General features: G+C 42.2%; 1 protein-coding gene across 4 annotated transcripts in view; it reads left to right on the top strand.

Moving 5' to 3' along the window:
• Positions 1–12,417: 12,417 nt before the first annotated feature.
• The window catches only part of BTBD10 (BTB domain containing 10), a 78,068-nt gene continuing 73,217 nt past the window's right edge, over positions 12,418–17,268 (top strand). For 2 of the 4 annotated variants that reach the window (XM_041729958.1, XM_041729962.1), the window contains exon 1: positions 12,718–12,907. The gene's annotated coding sequence lies outside the window, so the exon portion shown is untranslated. Of the gene's footprint in view, positions 12,532–12,717; positions 12,908–17,268 lie in introns of those variants that run through there. The other 2 variants (XM_041729959.1, XM_041729961.1) reach the window with 2 other exon arrangements.

Here is a 17,268-nt window from a genome sequence, read left to right on the forward strand (position 1 = left end):
CATATGACTGGCTGAATAGTCATATTCAGTCTCTTGTAGAACTTTAGCTGCAGAGGTGTCTTGGGAATGTAGTTTTTAGCTTTCCAGACTACTATCTAATACAAGAATAAGCACTAGAAGGTGCCTCCAGTTCCTTGGTAGTGTCAAGCCTCAATCAGTATTTTTTTTTTTTTTTAGGTAGGCTCCACACCTAGCGTGGAGCCTGATGTGGGGCTCAAACTCACAGCCTTGGGATTAAGACCTGAGCTGAGATCAAGAGTCAGTTGCTTAACCAACTGAACCCCCCAGGCACCCGCTCAATGAGTATTCTTGAATATGTCCCCTGATGGAACTGTGTGAGAATTTCCTTGGGATATTTACCCAGGGGTAGAATCCTGAAATACAAACAAGCTTCTCAAGGCTCTTGTGAATCACATGTACAGTATTTATTCCCATCAGAAGAATGAGGCATTTCTGTTTCCACCTAAATTGGAAGAATATGCATTTATAAGGTTTTGTTACATTGATGGTAAGTAGTAACTTATTGCTTTAATTTGCCTATTTCTGATTACTAGTGAGATTGAACTTCTTTCTACATGTTGGCCACTTAGGCTTCCCTGTCTGTGAATATTTTTGTATATCCTTTGCCAATTTTTTTTCCTTTGCCAATTTTTAATTGGTTTTCTGGTCCTCTCAATTTCGAGTTCTTTGCACATTCTAATACAAATTCCTTGTTGGTTTTAAATGGCACACCTGGGTGGCTCAGTGGTTGGGCGTCTGCCTTTGGCTCAGACTATGATCCTGGGGTCCTGGGATCGAGTCCCACATCAGGCTCCCCTGAGGGAGCCTGCTTCTCCCTCTGCCTGTGTCTCTGCCTCTCTATGTCTCAAATAATAATAATAAATAAATAATAATAAATAAATATCTTTTAAAATAAATAAATAAATATCACAAATATTATCATGTATTTACTAACTCTATGCTTAATTTTAATGGACACAAATACATCAATTTTTCACCTTCCTGTTTGTGTTTTGGAGTCTTATTAAAGAAGTCTTTCTCCAATCTCAGGTCACAAGTTACCTCTTACATCTGTTTTAGAGTTTTACCTTTCACTTTTAAGTGTTTATTGTTCTGGAGTCTAATTTTGCATGTGACAAAATGTTATATTGGAACTTTATTATTTTTAAATATAGATAGTGGGGCACCTGGGTGGCTCAGTGGTTGAGCATCCACCTTTGGCTTGGGTCATGATCCTGGGTCCTAGGATCCAGTCCTGCATCAGGCTCCCTATAGGAAGCTTGCTTCTGTCTCTGCCTCTCTCTCTCTCTGTCTCTCATGAGTAAATAAATTAAATCTTTAATAAATAAATAAATAAATAAATAAATAAATAAAGATAGATAGATAGTGTTCCTAATATCATCTGTAAAACAGTTTTTAAATTTCCCCATAGCTTTGTAGATTATTTATTTATTTATTTATTTATTTATTTATTTATTTATTTATTTGACGGAGCACAAGCAGGGGCAGCAGCAGAGGGAGAGGGAGAAGTAGGCTCCCCATGGAGCAGGAAGTGTGATGTAGGACTAAATCCCAGGACTGGGATCATAACCTGAGCCGAAGATAGGTGCTCAACAGACTGAGCCACCCAGGCGTCCCTATAGATAATTTTAAAAATCGTATCTTAAGTTCCCATGTAAACATAGGTTTGTTTGTTTGTTTATTACCTTTAAGGAGTGAAAAATTGCTTTACTGTGCTCTTTGAATCAACTTTCAGTCCCTGAAGGTCAGTCTCAGATGGCGGCCCACAAGTCACTCTTCCCTGACTTTCTCTCATACCTTAACAACTTGGGTGTTGTGTCCCTCTGAGTGTCCCTAGCCCTATCATTCTCCTCCCTATATGACCCATGCACAGGAAACTTTCTTTCCCAAGTCTTCAGGATTTGGGCCTGTGAGTATCCAACCCAGGCTATCCAGAACTCTACAGAAACAAGTTCTTGGTTCCATTTTGAAGCAGCAGTTCATGGAGGTGGCCCCAGGACATGCTGGAGGAAGAAACAGCCTGCCCTTAAACTGTGGGCCTGTTGGAGCTAGTTCAGCTTCATCCCAAGCAAAGCCCAATATTTAGAATAGTCAGGTTTTAAAATCAATGATTTATTTTTGCAATTTTTATCCTAAAGCTTCCTTTTCAGTAAAACAAATGGAATAGTTTTCTCAACCATATAAACTCTTGGTACTATCAAGAGCTCAGGAGTGTATGATCTATCAGTTTCATTCTATATCCTCTTCTTTTTGGACAGAGGTCACGCCTCCTTGGGAGGATTATGGCCAGATTACAACATCTGTAGCTTCCTTGGTACGGATCTTCATGGGTTGTACGTTCTCACAGTTTCTTAGGATCCCAGGGCAGAAAAGGTGGATGAAGAGGTTCTAAAGTCGATATATTTATGAAGGTGCATACATGGAAACTCTAAGTGGCATTGAAAGATGAAATGGCTTTCAGGTTACAGTTCAGGAAAATCCCCACAGTTTGGGTTCATGTGGAGGCTGGTCTCAGTTTCTGTGCTGTCAGTGACTTCATGTCCTTGCTCGAGGCTCACAACCCAGAACCCCAGACCTGAGGATACCAGGAAAGGTCCTTCATGATATACAGATTCCCTGTAAACACCCACAGTCCATTCCAGTGTTTCTCCAACTTCTACCTCCCAGTAGTGGCAGCCAGAGGTGAAGCAGTAGGACCTCAGGACACAAACAGCAGAGATGAATGTTTTGGCACTCTCCGGTGGTCTCATCTGGATCTATGCACCTTCCATGTTCCACAGATCATTAAGAGAATGTGAGGAAGTCATTGGCTGTGGCTAGATCCATAATCATAGTCACAGAGAAACTCAGCATTCAGCACCATGTGTTTATCATAGGCATCCTACTTTGATTTCAGCCACCATTTTCCCCAGGTCCATGTTAGTCTGGATTCTCTGGATCCAAGAGATGTCAAGATACTGGGGACAAGTGAAGAGGTTGTCCTGATTCTCCTTTTCCTAATGCCTGAAGCAGGTGAAGCGGAAGTGCTGTTTGTAGAATGTCAAATAGGCATCTTGGAACATGGGGCATGTTGATGGGACATGTTGATTCTTTTCTGAGTTTATCATGACCCCATTTCAACCTGGACATTCTTGGTTTTGTGCTTCTCTGGGGTATTGGAACTTCTAAACTGGATTCTAGACTTCTCATAAAGATATTTTGCTCTGTATATTATGGTTAAATCAGTGTTTCTGTGAAAGGATGAGGCCTGATGACTTTCTATTCCACCCATCTTGCTGATGTCATCAACATAGGTTTATTTTTGAGCTCTGTTTATCCTATTCTATTGATGGGTTGTTTGTTCTTGCAATATAAGATACACACACACAGTCATCCTTCTTTAAAGACCCATAGTCTGGGACACCTCGATGGCTCAGTAGGTGAGCATCTGCCTTCGGCTCAGTCCATGATCCCAGGATCTGGGATCGAGTTCCACATTGGGCTCCTGGTGGGGAGCCTGCTTCTCCCTCTGCCTGAGTCTCTGCCTCTCTCTCTGTATCTCTCACAAGTAAATACATAAAATCTTAAAAAAAAAAAAAAAGACCCATATTCTGCTATACAAATTTCACAGGCTTGTTGAGTTCTTTTCTAAAAACAAAACAAAACAAAACAGCTCCAACTTTGATTGGGATCATACTAAAATTATACATTAATTTTAGGAAGAATACTTATCTCTATTATATCATCCTTATCTTCAATATAGTAAAGTTCTTCATCTAGTCTAATCTCTTTTTTAAAAAAAATATTTTATTTATTTATTCATAGAGACAGAGAGAGAGAGAGAGAGGCACAGGCACAGGCAGAGGGAGAAGCAGGCTCCATGCAGGGATCCTGACGTGGGACTCAATCCAGGGTCCCCAGGATCAAACCCCGGGCTGCAGGCAGTGCTAAACTGCTGCGCCTCTTTTTATGACTTAAATAGAATCTAGACATTTTCTCTGATAAAATCTTTTGCATCCTTTGTTAATTGCTAAGTACCATATAGTTTTATAGCTATCATGAACAATATCTCTGTTGGGACACCTAGGTGGCTCAGTGGTTGAGCATCTGCTTTTGGCTCAGGTCGTGATCCCAGGGTCCTGGGGTCGAGTCCCACATCAGGCTCCCCATGGGGAGTCTGCTTCTCCCTCTGCTGGTGTCTCTGCCTCTCTGTCTATGTCTCTCATGAATAAATAAATAAAATCTTTTTTAAAAAAGTTTGAAAGGTCTATGTTTTCAATACATTTTCTAGTTGGTTATTTTTGGTTTAGAGGAATATTATTCATTTTTATAATTTTATCTTATATCCAACAACCCTCCTGAACTGTCTGATTAATTCTAATGGTTTGTCTCTTGATTATATTTGATTCTATGCAGATGATCATTTAATTTCAAGTAATAAATAACACTTTTATTTCTCTTCTTCATCTAATTACTCATCTTTTTTCTTTTTCATTTCTTACTGTATTAATCTAGTCCCTCTAATACCATGTTAATGAATAATTATATTAGACGTCCTTATTGTATTCTTTTCTTTTTAAAGATTTATTTATTTATTTTAGAGAGAGAGAGAGAGCACACTCAAGGGGAAGAGTAGAGGGGAAAGGAGAGAAGCCGACTCCCAGCTGAGCACAGAGCCTGACATGAGGCTCTATCCGTGTGTGACATCATGACCAGAGCCAGAAACAAAAGTCAGAAACTTAACCAACTAAAGCACTCAGGCACTGCCCCCCATGTTATATTTGACCTTAGTGGGAGTGTCTGTAATTTCTCAACAGGAGAATGGTCTTTAACAAACAGATGGTTTGTTACCCTCCAGTTCCATCGACAAATGGATCTTTATCTACTTTTCTAAGAGTTCTTCTGAAATTACAAAAGGGTTTTAAATTTTATAAAATACTGTGTCCCCAAAATATGTAATCTTAGCCCTTTAATGATATAAATATTTTTGCATGCCTAGGGAAAAAAATCTACTTGATATTGATGTTTTTACTTTTTAAAATAGCAAGTTTATTGTACATTCAGAATCATATGTAAAACACACATGTAGATTTTTAAGAAAAAAATACTTATTATACATTACTTAGATTATAAAACAGAATATTGCCAATACCCTGGAAATTCCTTATAAACTCTTCCTACAGAGGAAGACATAGACATGGCCAACATGCACATGAGAAAATGCTCCGCATCACTTGCCATCAGGGAAATACAAACCAAAACCACAATGAGATACCACCTCACACCAGTGAGAATGGGGAAAATTAACAAGGCAGGAAACAACAAATGTTGGAGAGGATGCGGAGAAAAGAGAACCCTCTTACACTGTTGGTGGGAATGGGAACTGGTGCAGCCACTCTGGAAAACTGTGTGGAGGTTCCTCAAAGAGTTAAAAATAGACCTGCCCTACGACCCAGCAATTGCACTGTTGGGGATTTACCCCAAAGATACAGATGCAATGAAACGCCGGGACACCTGCACCCCGATGTTTCTAGCAGCAATGTCCACAATAGCCAAACTGTGGAAGGAGCCTCGGTGTCCATCGAAAGATGAATGGATAAAGAAGCTGTGGTTTATGTATACAATGGAATATTCCTCAGTCATTAGAAACGACAAATACCCACCATTTCCTTCAATGTCGATGGAACTGAAGGGTATTATGCTGAGTGAAGTAAGTCAATCGGAGAAGGACAAACATTGTATGTTCTCATTCATTTGGGGAATATAAATAATAGTGAAAGGGAATATAAGGGAAGGGAGAAGAAATGTGTGGGAAATATCAGAAAGGGAGACAGAACATAAAGACTCCTAACTCTGGGAAACGAACTAGGGGTGGTGGAAGGGGAGGAGGGCGGGGGGTGGAGGAGAATGGGTGACGGGCACTGAGGGGGGCACTTGACGGGATGAGCAGGGGGTGTTATTCTGTATGTTGGTAAATTGAACACCAATTAAAAATAAATTTATTATTAAAAAAAACTCTTCCTAATCACATCCCCTTTGATCTTCACCTCCTTACTTATACATTCATCATTATTTCCTTACTTTTCTTTACAGAAAGATCCTTTGATTAGATACATACTCTAATATTTTTTCAAATGCATGCTGTTGCATAATATGGATTCTCTCTTTCCAACCTATGATATCTATTTTCTTACCATCTACTTTGGCTAAGCCCCTGTTCTACGGTTCTAGGTTTTTGCTAGTCAGCATGTCATTTAAAGGTAAGTCATTTCAGAATTAGTTATGGTGAGCAAATTGCTGAAACAAATAGATCCCAAATGTATAACCACCTAAATTGAATAGAAGTTTATTTCTTATTCATATAACATGGGAATATCATTAGACAGGTTAATAGGTCAACAGAGTGGCTAGGGCCTCAATTTCTACCATGGTTAATATGGGGTTGTCTCCAGTTAGTTGGAAGTAAAAAAGGTAGGAGTGTCATGTGGAACGTTTTTACCAGCCGGCCTGGGAACATGACATTATCTCTTCACATTCCATTGACTATAACATAGTTACATAACTACACCTAATATTGTAAAATGGAGTGGAACAAGGCAGTTAGAAAATGTAGTTTCTGGCTAGGTAGGTACTTTTCAGTAATAACTGTATACTAGGAAAGCACAGGTTTTTGGTGGCAAGCTAGACATCTCTGACACAATTCCATACCTATGGAATCCCTTGTATGGATACATTTATGTGTCTATATATCTATCTATATCTTATCCCATATGTCCTTATATGGATATATCTATATGTCTTCTCCTCCTCCTATAGATATATATATATATACAGATATATAGGTATGGATAGATCTATAGATATAGACATGAATATATAAACCTATAGCTATATCCATGTTGTCACAATGGCAGGATTTCCTTCTTTTAAAAGGCTATATAATATTCTATTGGGCGTATATGTATGTGCGTATGTAATATTTTCTTTATCTACTTATCTGTTGATGGATATTTAGGTTGTTTCCATATCTTGGCTGTTGTGAAAATGCTTCACTAAACATGGAGTGCAGATATCTCTTCAAGATCCTGACTTCATTTGTTTTGAATAGATACCTAGAAGTGCAGATTGCTCAATCGTATGGTAGTTCTATTTTAATTTTTTGAGGAATCTTTGTACTATTTTCCATAGTGGTTGTAACAATTTCCATTCTCATCAACAGTGTACCAGGGTTCCCTTTTCTCCACACCCTCACCAACACTTGTTACCTTTTGCCTTTTTGATAACAGTTATTCTAACCGGTATGAGGTGACATCTCATTATGATTTTGATTTTCATTCACTCTCCTGTGGATTAATGATGTTGAGCACCTTTTCACATACCTGTAAGCCATATATACTAAGGTAGGTCTCTCTCTCTCTTTTTTTTAAAAAAGATTTATTTCTTTATTTGAGAGAGAGAAAGCATGTGTTAGTTAGGGGGAGGGGCAGAGGGGGAAGGAGAGAGAATCTCAAGTGGACCTTGTGAGCTTGGAGCTTAATTTGGGGCTCAATCTCACAACCCTGAGATCACGACCTGAGCCAAACCAACAGTCAGATGCTTAACTGACTGCACCACCCGGGTGCCCCAGGTAGGTTTCCTTTTGAGAAATGTCTGTTCAAGTCCTTTGCCCATTTTTAAATTCGATTATATATTTTTTGCCACTAAATCATATGAGTTTCAGAAGTCTTTTTAGAAGGCAAACTAAGACAGGGTGATTACCAAAAATATGAGATCCAAAGAATTAACTGAGGTATCCAATCCCATAGCATTAACGGCCTTTTTCCTTTTTGCATCTTTATTGAGGTATATTGTATGTAACGTTTATCTATTGTATGCAGTGATATTTAGTATTTATAGAATTGTACAACTATCTACCCATCCCATTTTTTTTTAAAGATTTTATTTATTTATTCATGAGAGACACAGAGAGAAGGCAGAGACATAGGGAGAGGGAGTAGCAGGCTCCTCGCAGGGATCCTGATGTGGAACTCGATCCCCTGAACTCTGGGATCACGCCCTGAGCCCAGGGCACTCAACCGCTGGGCCACCCAGGCATCCCTACCCATCCCATTTTAGTAGGTTACCATCACTTCAGTACATTTCCTTGAGCCATTTGCAGTTGGTCCTTTGTTCCCACTCCAGCCCTTACAATCATTGATCAGTCTTTCCTGTCTTTATACATTTACCTTTTCTAGACATTTCATCTAAATGAAAGTATGCAATATGTAGTCTCTTGTGTTTGACTTCTTTTCACTTGGCATCCTGTTTTTGAGATTTATCTATGTTGTAGTATGTATCAGTATGTCATTCTTTTTTATTGCTGAAGAGTACTCCATTGTATGAGTATATCACATTTATCTATTCATCAATTGATTATTTTTAGGTTTTGGCTACTATGGATAATGCTGCTATGAACAACACACACGTTTTTTGCGGACAGACTTTTTCATTTCTCTTAGGTAGATTCTTAGGAGTGGAGTTGCTGATTAGTATAGTTAAGTTTATATTTAACTTTAAAAAACTATTGCTATCCAAAATGGTTGTAATATTTTATGTTCACATTGGCAATGTAGGAAGGTTCAAGTTTATCCCGATCTTTGTCTACATTTGTCATTGTCTGATGTTTTATTAATAGCCATTCTAGTAGGCATGTGGTGGTATCTTAAACCACTGTGGTTTTAATTTACATTTACTTAATGACTAAAGACACTGAGCACCTTTTCCTGTGTGTATTAGCTATTTGTACGTCTTCATTAAAATGTCTATGTAAGTCTTTTGCTATTTTTTAATTGGATTGTCTTACTGAGTTGTTAAGGGTTCTTTATTATTATGGATACAAGTCCTTTATATGATTTCAAACATTGCCTTTCAATCTGTGGTTTATCTTTTCATTCTTTTAATGCTGTCTTTTGAAGCTCAAGAAGTTTTAAATTTTACTGATTAAATTTATCATTTTAAATTTAATAATTAAATTTGTCAATTTTTAAAAATGGCATCTTTTGGTATCATGTCTAGGATTTCTTTTTAAAGGCTTTATTTATTTATGTATTTATTTATTTATTGGAGTGAGCATACCTGTGCTCTCTTAATTCATATTATAAGACTTTTGCATTTCTTTTCTTTTTCTTAAAGATTTTATTTATTTATTCATGAGATACAGAGAGAGAGAGAAGAAGACTCCTTGCAGGGAGCCCGACATGGGACTCAATCCTGAGTCTCCAGGATCACGCCCTGGGCTGAAGGTGGCGCTCAACCACTGAGCCACCCGGGCTGCCCGACTTTTGCATTTCAAGGTAAATTTTTTTATCACCATGTCAATCTGTACTAAAAAAAAAGCCTAACAGGATTTGTCAAAAGCTGTGAAAGTTTTGAGATTTTACCCTATTGCAAGCTAACAAGTTACAAAAAACTTTGCAGACCCCTACTTTAACCTAACATCTCAGGCCCTTGTGTTCCAATTCCATTATACTTTTCTTACATCCTCCAATGGCATTTCCAGTCACCCAGCCTTGTATATGCATAAACGGAGCAAACAGTGAGCACACTTAGCTGATAAGTACACATTTTTTTCCTCCCCTCTTCCTAAAAATGGCAATTCTGATCATCTTCATGTATGAATTTAAAATGCCGAAAATGTTGAGGCAAACGGTTTGTAACTTTGTAAGTACTTACAATATGGTGTTATCTTTTTGCTAGTGAATATTATGCATATAATCCTTGTTTCTGTAGTTTAAATCTTTTTCTTGGTGTTAAAAAACAAACAAAAAACAAACTTCCTATTCATTCTTTTGAATGGCTCATTGTTGCCCCTACAAGATACACAGCTGAGCCATTTATATGCCTTTGATCTCTCCATAAGGTTATTCTTTCCTGGGGCACCTGGCTGGCTCAGTCAGTAGAACTTGTGTGTGTAATCTCTGGGTTATGAGTTTGAGCCCCTTGGGCAATGAGTTTACTTAAAAAAAAAAAAAAAGAATATCCTTTACTACTATCTCTTTGTGCATGGATTCTATCTATCCCACAAGGACCCAGATCAAACATCTATCTTCCCCCTTTCCTGCACTTTCATCTCTTCAGTTAGAAGTAATCTTTCCTATCTCTGACTTTCCACAACACATTATCTCTATCTCCTTATGACCTGGCTTGCTTTCCCTTTGTTAATTACACATCTCATTTAAGTCAGTAGAACTTCCATATTAATAATGCCCATATCTCCCCTAGTATTCTTACACAGTGTCTTAGTCTATAAATATGTTTGATGCATAAGGATAGAATTCTTTTAGTGTTAATGTGATTTTCCTGTCCCAGCCATTAGATGACAGTGCTCAAACCTTATAGTTACAAAGAAATCCCAGGCTTTAAAGTTAAATAGGGATTCTGGGTCTGTGGCTTATCATTAATTTGTTGAGCAAGTATTCAACTAGAAGTCTATCTTATTCTCTGCTGTGAAACTGTCTTAGCAAGTTACAGGGTGCAATAATACAACCAAAGGAACTTATTTGTTCATTGCCTCTGTATAAAATTTCTCTTTATTTGTAATGTTTTTGGTACCTATTGTGATTGAAATTGTAGAAGATTTTCATTGGGGTCTGAACCTTACCTCATTCCGTCAGCTAACATTTACAAATGATCGTACAGGCAGCTGGCATTACCTTCTGGACATATAGATGCTACCAGTGCTCCCCAAATTAATATTTGATAGGTTAACTTTTTAAAAGCAAATGGTGGTGATTGCTTTATTAAATTTTTAGACTTCCTGGCTTCTTCCCCTCTTACCTTCCTTCTTTCCTTCCTCCAATAACAATGAAATGAACTAGAGGCCTCTCAAAGCCGGGTAAAATGTTTTGATTCCATTATGGAACAAAGTTTCCATATTTCATCTAAAATCTTTGCTGGCCTAATTCTTGCAATGTTTCCTGGAGATTTCCTGGAACTTGTACTAGAACTTGTGAATTATGATAAGCTGAGCACCCAACTGGCCCATAGCAAGGTTACAACTACTTTTTATTTTCCTAGTAAGTGTTGGGCTTATTTGTAGGGAGGATAGGGTGAGCCAAATGAAACCATTGCAGACATAAGTATATATAATAACTATGAAAACAATGTATCTAAAGTGAGATTGGTGGAAACTCTACAGACCACCAGAAGAACCTTTGGTAGGAAATTATAGCTTGTTTTGAAATAGGGAAACGATTCCTGTGTGACAGACCTCTCTAAACCTAACTTGGACTACAGAATTACCTCCCTCGATCTTAGCTTGCACAAGAAAATTTTGATACTAAATCAAGATTGGTGACTTTTTTGTTGTTGTTTTGTTGCCTGGGGGCTCTGCTGAAGTTTCTCCCTCAGAGTCCTCGTATTACAAAAGTTCTGTTAGATCCCTCTTTTTAGAAATCCTCAAAGATCATTGGGAATTTCCAACTTGGCAGAGGGTTGGCAATGATACTTTGGCATAGTAGGACAAAAACCTGTCTCCCTTACGTGTGTGATACGTGAGTGTCCTTAGATGAGGAAGAGGATAGTCACTATCCTGTATTGTGCAACCAGGCTCCTCTCCTTAGCATAAACATGGGTTTGGAAAACACTTAGGTTATCGAACACGTGGGAGACTGGGAGCTTTTTTTTTTTTCTTCCGCTTCCAAAACAATGATTGCAAGTTTTTCTTTTTAAGATTTTATTTATTTATGAGAGACACAGAGAGAGAGAGAGAGAGAGATTGGCAGAACACAGGCAGAGGGAGGAGCAGGCTCCACGCAGGGAGCCCGATGCGGGACTCGATCGCGGGTCTCCAGGGTCACGCCCCGGGCCGGAAGGCGGCCGCTCCAGCGCTGAGCCACCCAGGGACGCATCCCTGATTGCAAGTGTTTCAACCAAGTTCTTTCCGCGAGGGCTGTTTTCATACCGAATTACCCAAACCAGGTCCTCTTTTCGCTTCCTGTGCTTGCAACACCCCCTCCCACGGCTCCTACCCGCGCCCGAGGTCCGGCTGGGACGGAGCCTCCACGCGGCGGGCAGAGCTGCGGCGGGGCCCCCGCGGCTCCGCTCCCTGCCCTGTGGGTTCCCGGGACGGGCGGGTCTCTACCCTCCACCGCGGGGGCTCGCAGAGCCGGGACCGCCTCCCCCCCCCTCCCCGGGGCTCGTCCGGCGGCTGACACCTGGCAGGCCCCGGGAGGTCGGACCACCTGTGGCCGGGCGACCTTCCGCCGCGGGAGCAGCGTGCGGCCGGGCGGCGCAGCTGCGGGAGCTCCCGCGGCCACCCGGGTTCCCGCCAAGCCCGCGTTTAAAAACAAACCGCCGCGGCCGCGCGCCTCGGGACGACCGCCCTGCGCGGGCCCGCGGAGCCGCCCTCGGCGCCGGCCCAGCGCGGGGAAGCGTCCCCCGGAGCGCCCGGGGGTCCCGGGCTGTTGCTCCCACCCCGGGCTGCAGGCGCGGTCCGTTTTTCCTAACGGTGGCAGGAAGTGGAAGGGAACGCGTGGGATTGCAAGGTTTGCGGTAGGTCGGCTCGCGGCCCCCGAGGCTCGAGCATCCCCTTGCGCCCCGGGCGGACCCTCGGCGACCCCGGCCCCCGCGCCCCCGCGCCCCCGCCGCCCGCACAACGCCCACGCCCTCGGCGCCCCGCCCACTCCCGGGCGTGGAGCCCCGCCATTCTCGCGAGAGCTCGGCGGGCCTCGCCTCTTCGGCCTCCGGGCTCTCGCGAGAAGAGGCTTAGGAGCCGGCCTGTAACCTGCCCGGGCGGCTCTGCTGGCCGCCGCCGCCGGAGCGGCCGCACCACACACGCCTCCCGAGGGCTCCGGTCGAGACGGGCGCGGAGGTGTCCCGGCCGCCGCCTTCGCCTCGGGCCTCCGTGGACGCTCAGGAGGGACCTCAGGTTCGAGGGTGACTGGACCCAGCTGGGGAAGCCGGTGGGGGCGGCGCCGGGGGCTGGGCTTGGCTGGGCGCGGAGGAAGGGGGCGGAGGGCGGCTGTGGCGGCGGTCGGGGCGTCCGGGCTCCGGCGACGAGCCCCGGGGGCGGCTCCGGCCGCCGGCGGCCGCGTGGAGAGGCGAGGACGGGACTCGGGCTCCCGAGGCGCCGCGCCCGGGCTGGGCGTCCCGCGGCCTTTCCCCCGGGGCGAAGGCGGTGCCCTCCTCATCCCTCCTTCCCCGGCCCGGCGGCCCCTGCCCCGCCCCCTTTGCTGTCACCGCGGGGCCGACGCGGCGGCGGCCTGAGGGGGGCGCCTCAGTGGGGGATGGAGCGGCGGGGGGTGCCCGGCGGGTGCCGGGGAGCGAGACTCTTCGGGCTGGACCGCGTCACGCTCGCCAGAGCTTTGTTTCCCCACACGGCGCCGGAAAGCCGCCTGCTCTTTACTTTCTCCTTCAGATGCAAGCTCCCTAACACCTCTCTCTCTCTCTTTTTTTTTGTTTTTTGTTTTTTTTCCGGGGTGCAGGGAGACCAGACGTCCTTTGGTGACTTGTTAGCGTGGGGGCAAGGAGGCCCATCCCTGGGTCTCACAGACTTCGCGCGGTGCTTGTGCGAATTCAGAGTCCGCGGTGGAAAGTCACTAGTCCGCGCTTGCTGTGTAGTAGCTGCAGCCTCGCTTGTGTCTTTGTGCACTTAGCACGTGCAGGTTACTTGGAAATGTCTTCGTCTTTAAGAGTCTTCGTGCTTTTTATTTCATCTCAAACAGCCCAGTACATTGACCTTTATTTGGACAATTAGGCACCCCCACCCCCACCCCCACCCCCACTCAACACCCACATTTGACCCAGGAGTTTTTAGAGACGAGGTTGAGGTTAAGGATACATTTCGAATGAAATAGACTGTAGAGATTGGGAAAAGAGGTCTAATGAGGAATGAATGCAACTATAAGCCTACCCCCCCCCCCCCAAAAAAAAAAAGTTTCTGTGCTGGGGGAGGCCATCCAGGACTGAGGTCCAAAACCTTGAAAATGAGTACTGCAGTTGTTTGAATGTAAAAGCGGAAAGCGGAAAGGATTTGATGGTGGGTAAGGGTTAAAAAGTGCATGAGAATGATTTTTGAAGGTGTAAATGTGTTTGTTTTTTTTTTTAAAGTGGTTATTTTTTTCTTAAAAAAGGTTTTATTTATTTGTTCATGACACACACACACACACACACACACACACACACACACACACACACACACACACACACACACACACACACACACACACACACACACACACACACACACACACACACACACACACACACACACACACACACACACACACACACACACACACACAGAGGCAGAGACACAGGCAGAGGGAGAAGCAGGCTCCATGCAGGGAGCCCGACGTGGGACTCGATCCCTGGTCTCTAGGATCACGCCCTGGGCTGAAGGCAGGCGCTCAACCGCTGAGCCACCCCGGCTGCCCTGTAAATGTGTTTTATAAATTTCCGTGGCACTTCTCAGAGTTTATGACCTGTCTACTATTGTTCCATATATATAAGGAGAAAGTAAGGGGAGAATCTGAAGCATGGAGGGTGGTAACAGTGCTCAATCAGGAAGGCTTTCAGTGTCTCAACAATGTTTTGAGTTCCTCCCCCCCCCCCTTTTTTTTTTTTTACCTTCCAGAAAAGGTTTCAGATGGGCTTTTTACCTTTATGCCACCCTTCTATCAGTCTGAATTTTTTTTCTTTCTTACTCTTCTATGCCTTGTGAAAATTTTTTTCTTAATGACTATCAAGTTGCAAACCAGCAAGATCTGCTTTGTGGTTTTTTTTTTTTTTTACGTTTACGTGACTTGGTGAAGTGTGAGAGTGAGCTGGAAAATATGCACCTTTTATAGAAATAGGTTATGAATAGCAAACTCGCATGCCTTCGAGTACCAGGCAGATGAAAATGAGTGAACTGCACTAGAGAGTTTATGCTTCATCTTAGATGGGCATCCAGTTATCAGGTCCAGCTGATGAGTGCTGTACATGAATGTGGGTCCAGTTTTCAGCTTTATTCTTTTCTTTCTTTCTTCTTTTTTTAAGATTTTATTTATTTACTCATGAGAGACACAGACAGAGAGGCAGAAACACAGGCAGAGGGAGAAGCAGGCTCCCTGTGGGGAGCCCGATGCGAGACTCCTTCCCAGACTCCTTCCCAGGACCCCGGGATCATGACCTGAGCCGAAGTCAGACGCTCAACCGCAGGGCCACCCAGGTGTCCCAGAGTTTTCAGCTTTCTTAATAGAATACAGGAAATTAGATTTTTGCTTGAAGTCTCTTGCTTGTTAAAAATATTGACAGCAAAAAAAAAAAAAAAAAAAAAAATTGACGGCTGCTTAAAAATAACTTAATGTGGCCCAACCAAACCCAAACCTGTCAGTTGTATCTTGTTTTCCAGTTTTGGACCCCTGTTGTAGGTCAAAATGAATAAATTTTACAACTGGAAAAAAAAGATTTAAAGCAAATATGCCAATTAGTTCGAAATTTCAAACATAGGAGGAATTGAGAATAATGTCAAGTCTAATTGAAAATAGTAGAAAATTTAATAGTTAAATTTAATAGCCTTGAAGTATAAATGGAATTGGTACTTTAAAAAAATGTTTTAATTATGGAAACAACCGCAGAAGCAGCTTCTCAGTATTTATGGTTTAATAACTAAGGTTCTGTGTAAAGTTGATTTATAGGTATCTTGTATGGGAGTTGATTTACTGAGGGCCCTTATTTTACTTGTAATTAGTAAGTGAAATTCAGGAAACCCTCTGTAACTCATCTATAGTTCTGAATGTTTATTGGTTGCTCTGCCATCCCACATTGTGTTCTCATTGACTTTTACTGGAAGTAATATTAGTTTCTTGAGTTCTGTTCCTGGCAGATGGGGTGAGGGGAAGGTATATAGGGGTAGTAAGAAATGGGATGGGGAGAGTATGATGTGAAGCAGGCACTCAAGTTCCTCTTCTTTACATTGTACATTAAAAAATTGATTCGCATTAGCTACTTTTTCTTGTAAGAATAGTAACTGACTAAACAGTGCATTACACATGGTAGAGCTTAGTGATATTTGTAGAATTAAACCCCATGGATTAAAGCACATTTACCCATTAGTGGGAAATACTTTAATCACATAATCTGATTCATATTTAGTTGGACTGAGGGGAACGGAAGTTTAGAGGTCAGATCAAGAAAGAGACCTTAGGCATATTGAAGGCAAGATGGAGGTCTTGGAAGGGGGTAAAGGTGAGAGAGGAGACTAGGTGAGGGAGAGAGCTTTGAAAAGGAAGATAAAATTGTCAAGTACCTTTTCATCTATTGTCTAATTTTACAAAGAGCTCTATTTTTTACAGCTAAATTTACTGTAACTCTTACAAAGACTACAGAGAATACTGGTTTTTCAAGAGGCCCTCTTTGGTAGTTTGATTTTCTTCCTTTTAACCCAGTCTCCTCAGGTCAAACTAATATAATCTCTCTTCATCCAATCCCTTCTCTCTCTAGTATGGGGAGTGAAACAGGAGATCTGTATTATGTTTGTGAGGTGTTGCTATTAAGAGTGTAAAACATTCTGAAGAATCTGTTGTATACTTGTGGAGATTATGTTTATTGATTATGATTATTGTTATTGATTATGTTTATTGAGGGCAAACATCATTTTTCCCTCCCCGTGTTTCTATCATGATTTGTAAAGTAGTTCTTGGAGGTAGCTTTCCCCCTTTTTTTACCCTCTGAAATACCTTCCGAAGAAAGCATTAGGTGAATCTAAGAGAAAGGATTGAGTGTTTTTGCTCAGGGCCTCCTGGTTCTGTTTTTGGAACTCCCAGTTCTTAGGATATACATTCTCTGTTTGTATGGTGGATTTATCTGAGCAAGCTGGGCCTATGAGGGAAAGGAAAAGGAATATCTACGAATCTAAGTAAGTTTATTTGTTTTTTAAAGATTTTATTTATTTGATAGAGAATGAGCAGTGGGGAGGGGCAGAGGGAGAGAGAGAGAGAGAGAAGCAGACTCCCCACTGAGTAGGAAGCCCAACTTGAGGCTCCATCCGAGGACCTGGAGATCATGGCCTGAGCCAAAGGCAGACGCTTAACCTACTGAGCCACCCAGGTGCTCCTAAGTAAGTTTAATTTACGTTTGAAGTAATAGGAAGCTTTTTTTTTGGCCACTGGTTTTAGCTGTATTTTTATCTTTATTTGTCTGACTCCTGTATTTTGCTTCTTTGTTGGTAATGAACCCACAGTGAGGGAGGAAGAAGTAGTTATAGATTAATAAAGGAAGAGTTATTTAAGAATTTTTTTCTCCTTT

Source organism: Vulpes lagopus, chromosome 15 (genome assembly GCF_018345385.1).
Source record: "Vulpes lagopus strain Blue_001 chromosome 15, ASM1834538v1, whole genome shotgun sequence".
NCBI classification, from domain to species: domain Eukaryota; kingdom Metazoa; phylum Chordata; class Mammalia; order Carnivora; family Canidae; genus Vulpes; species Vulpes lagopus.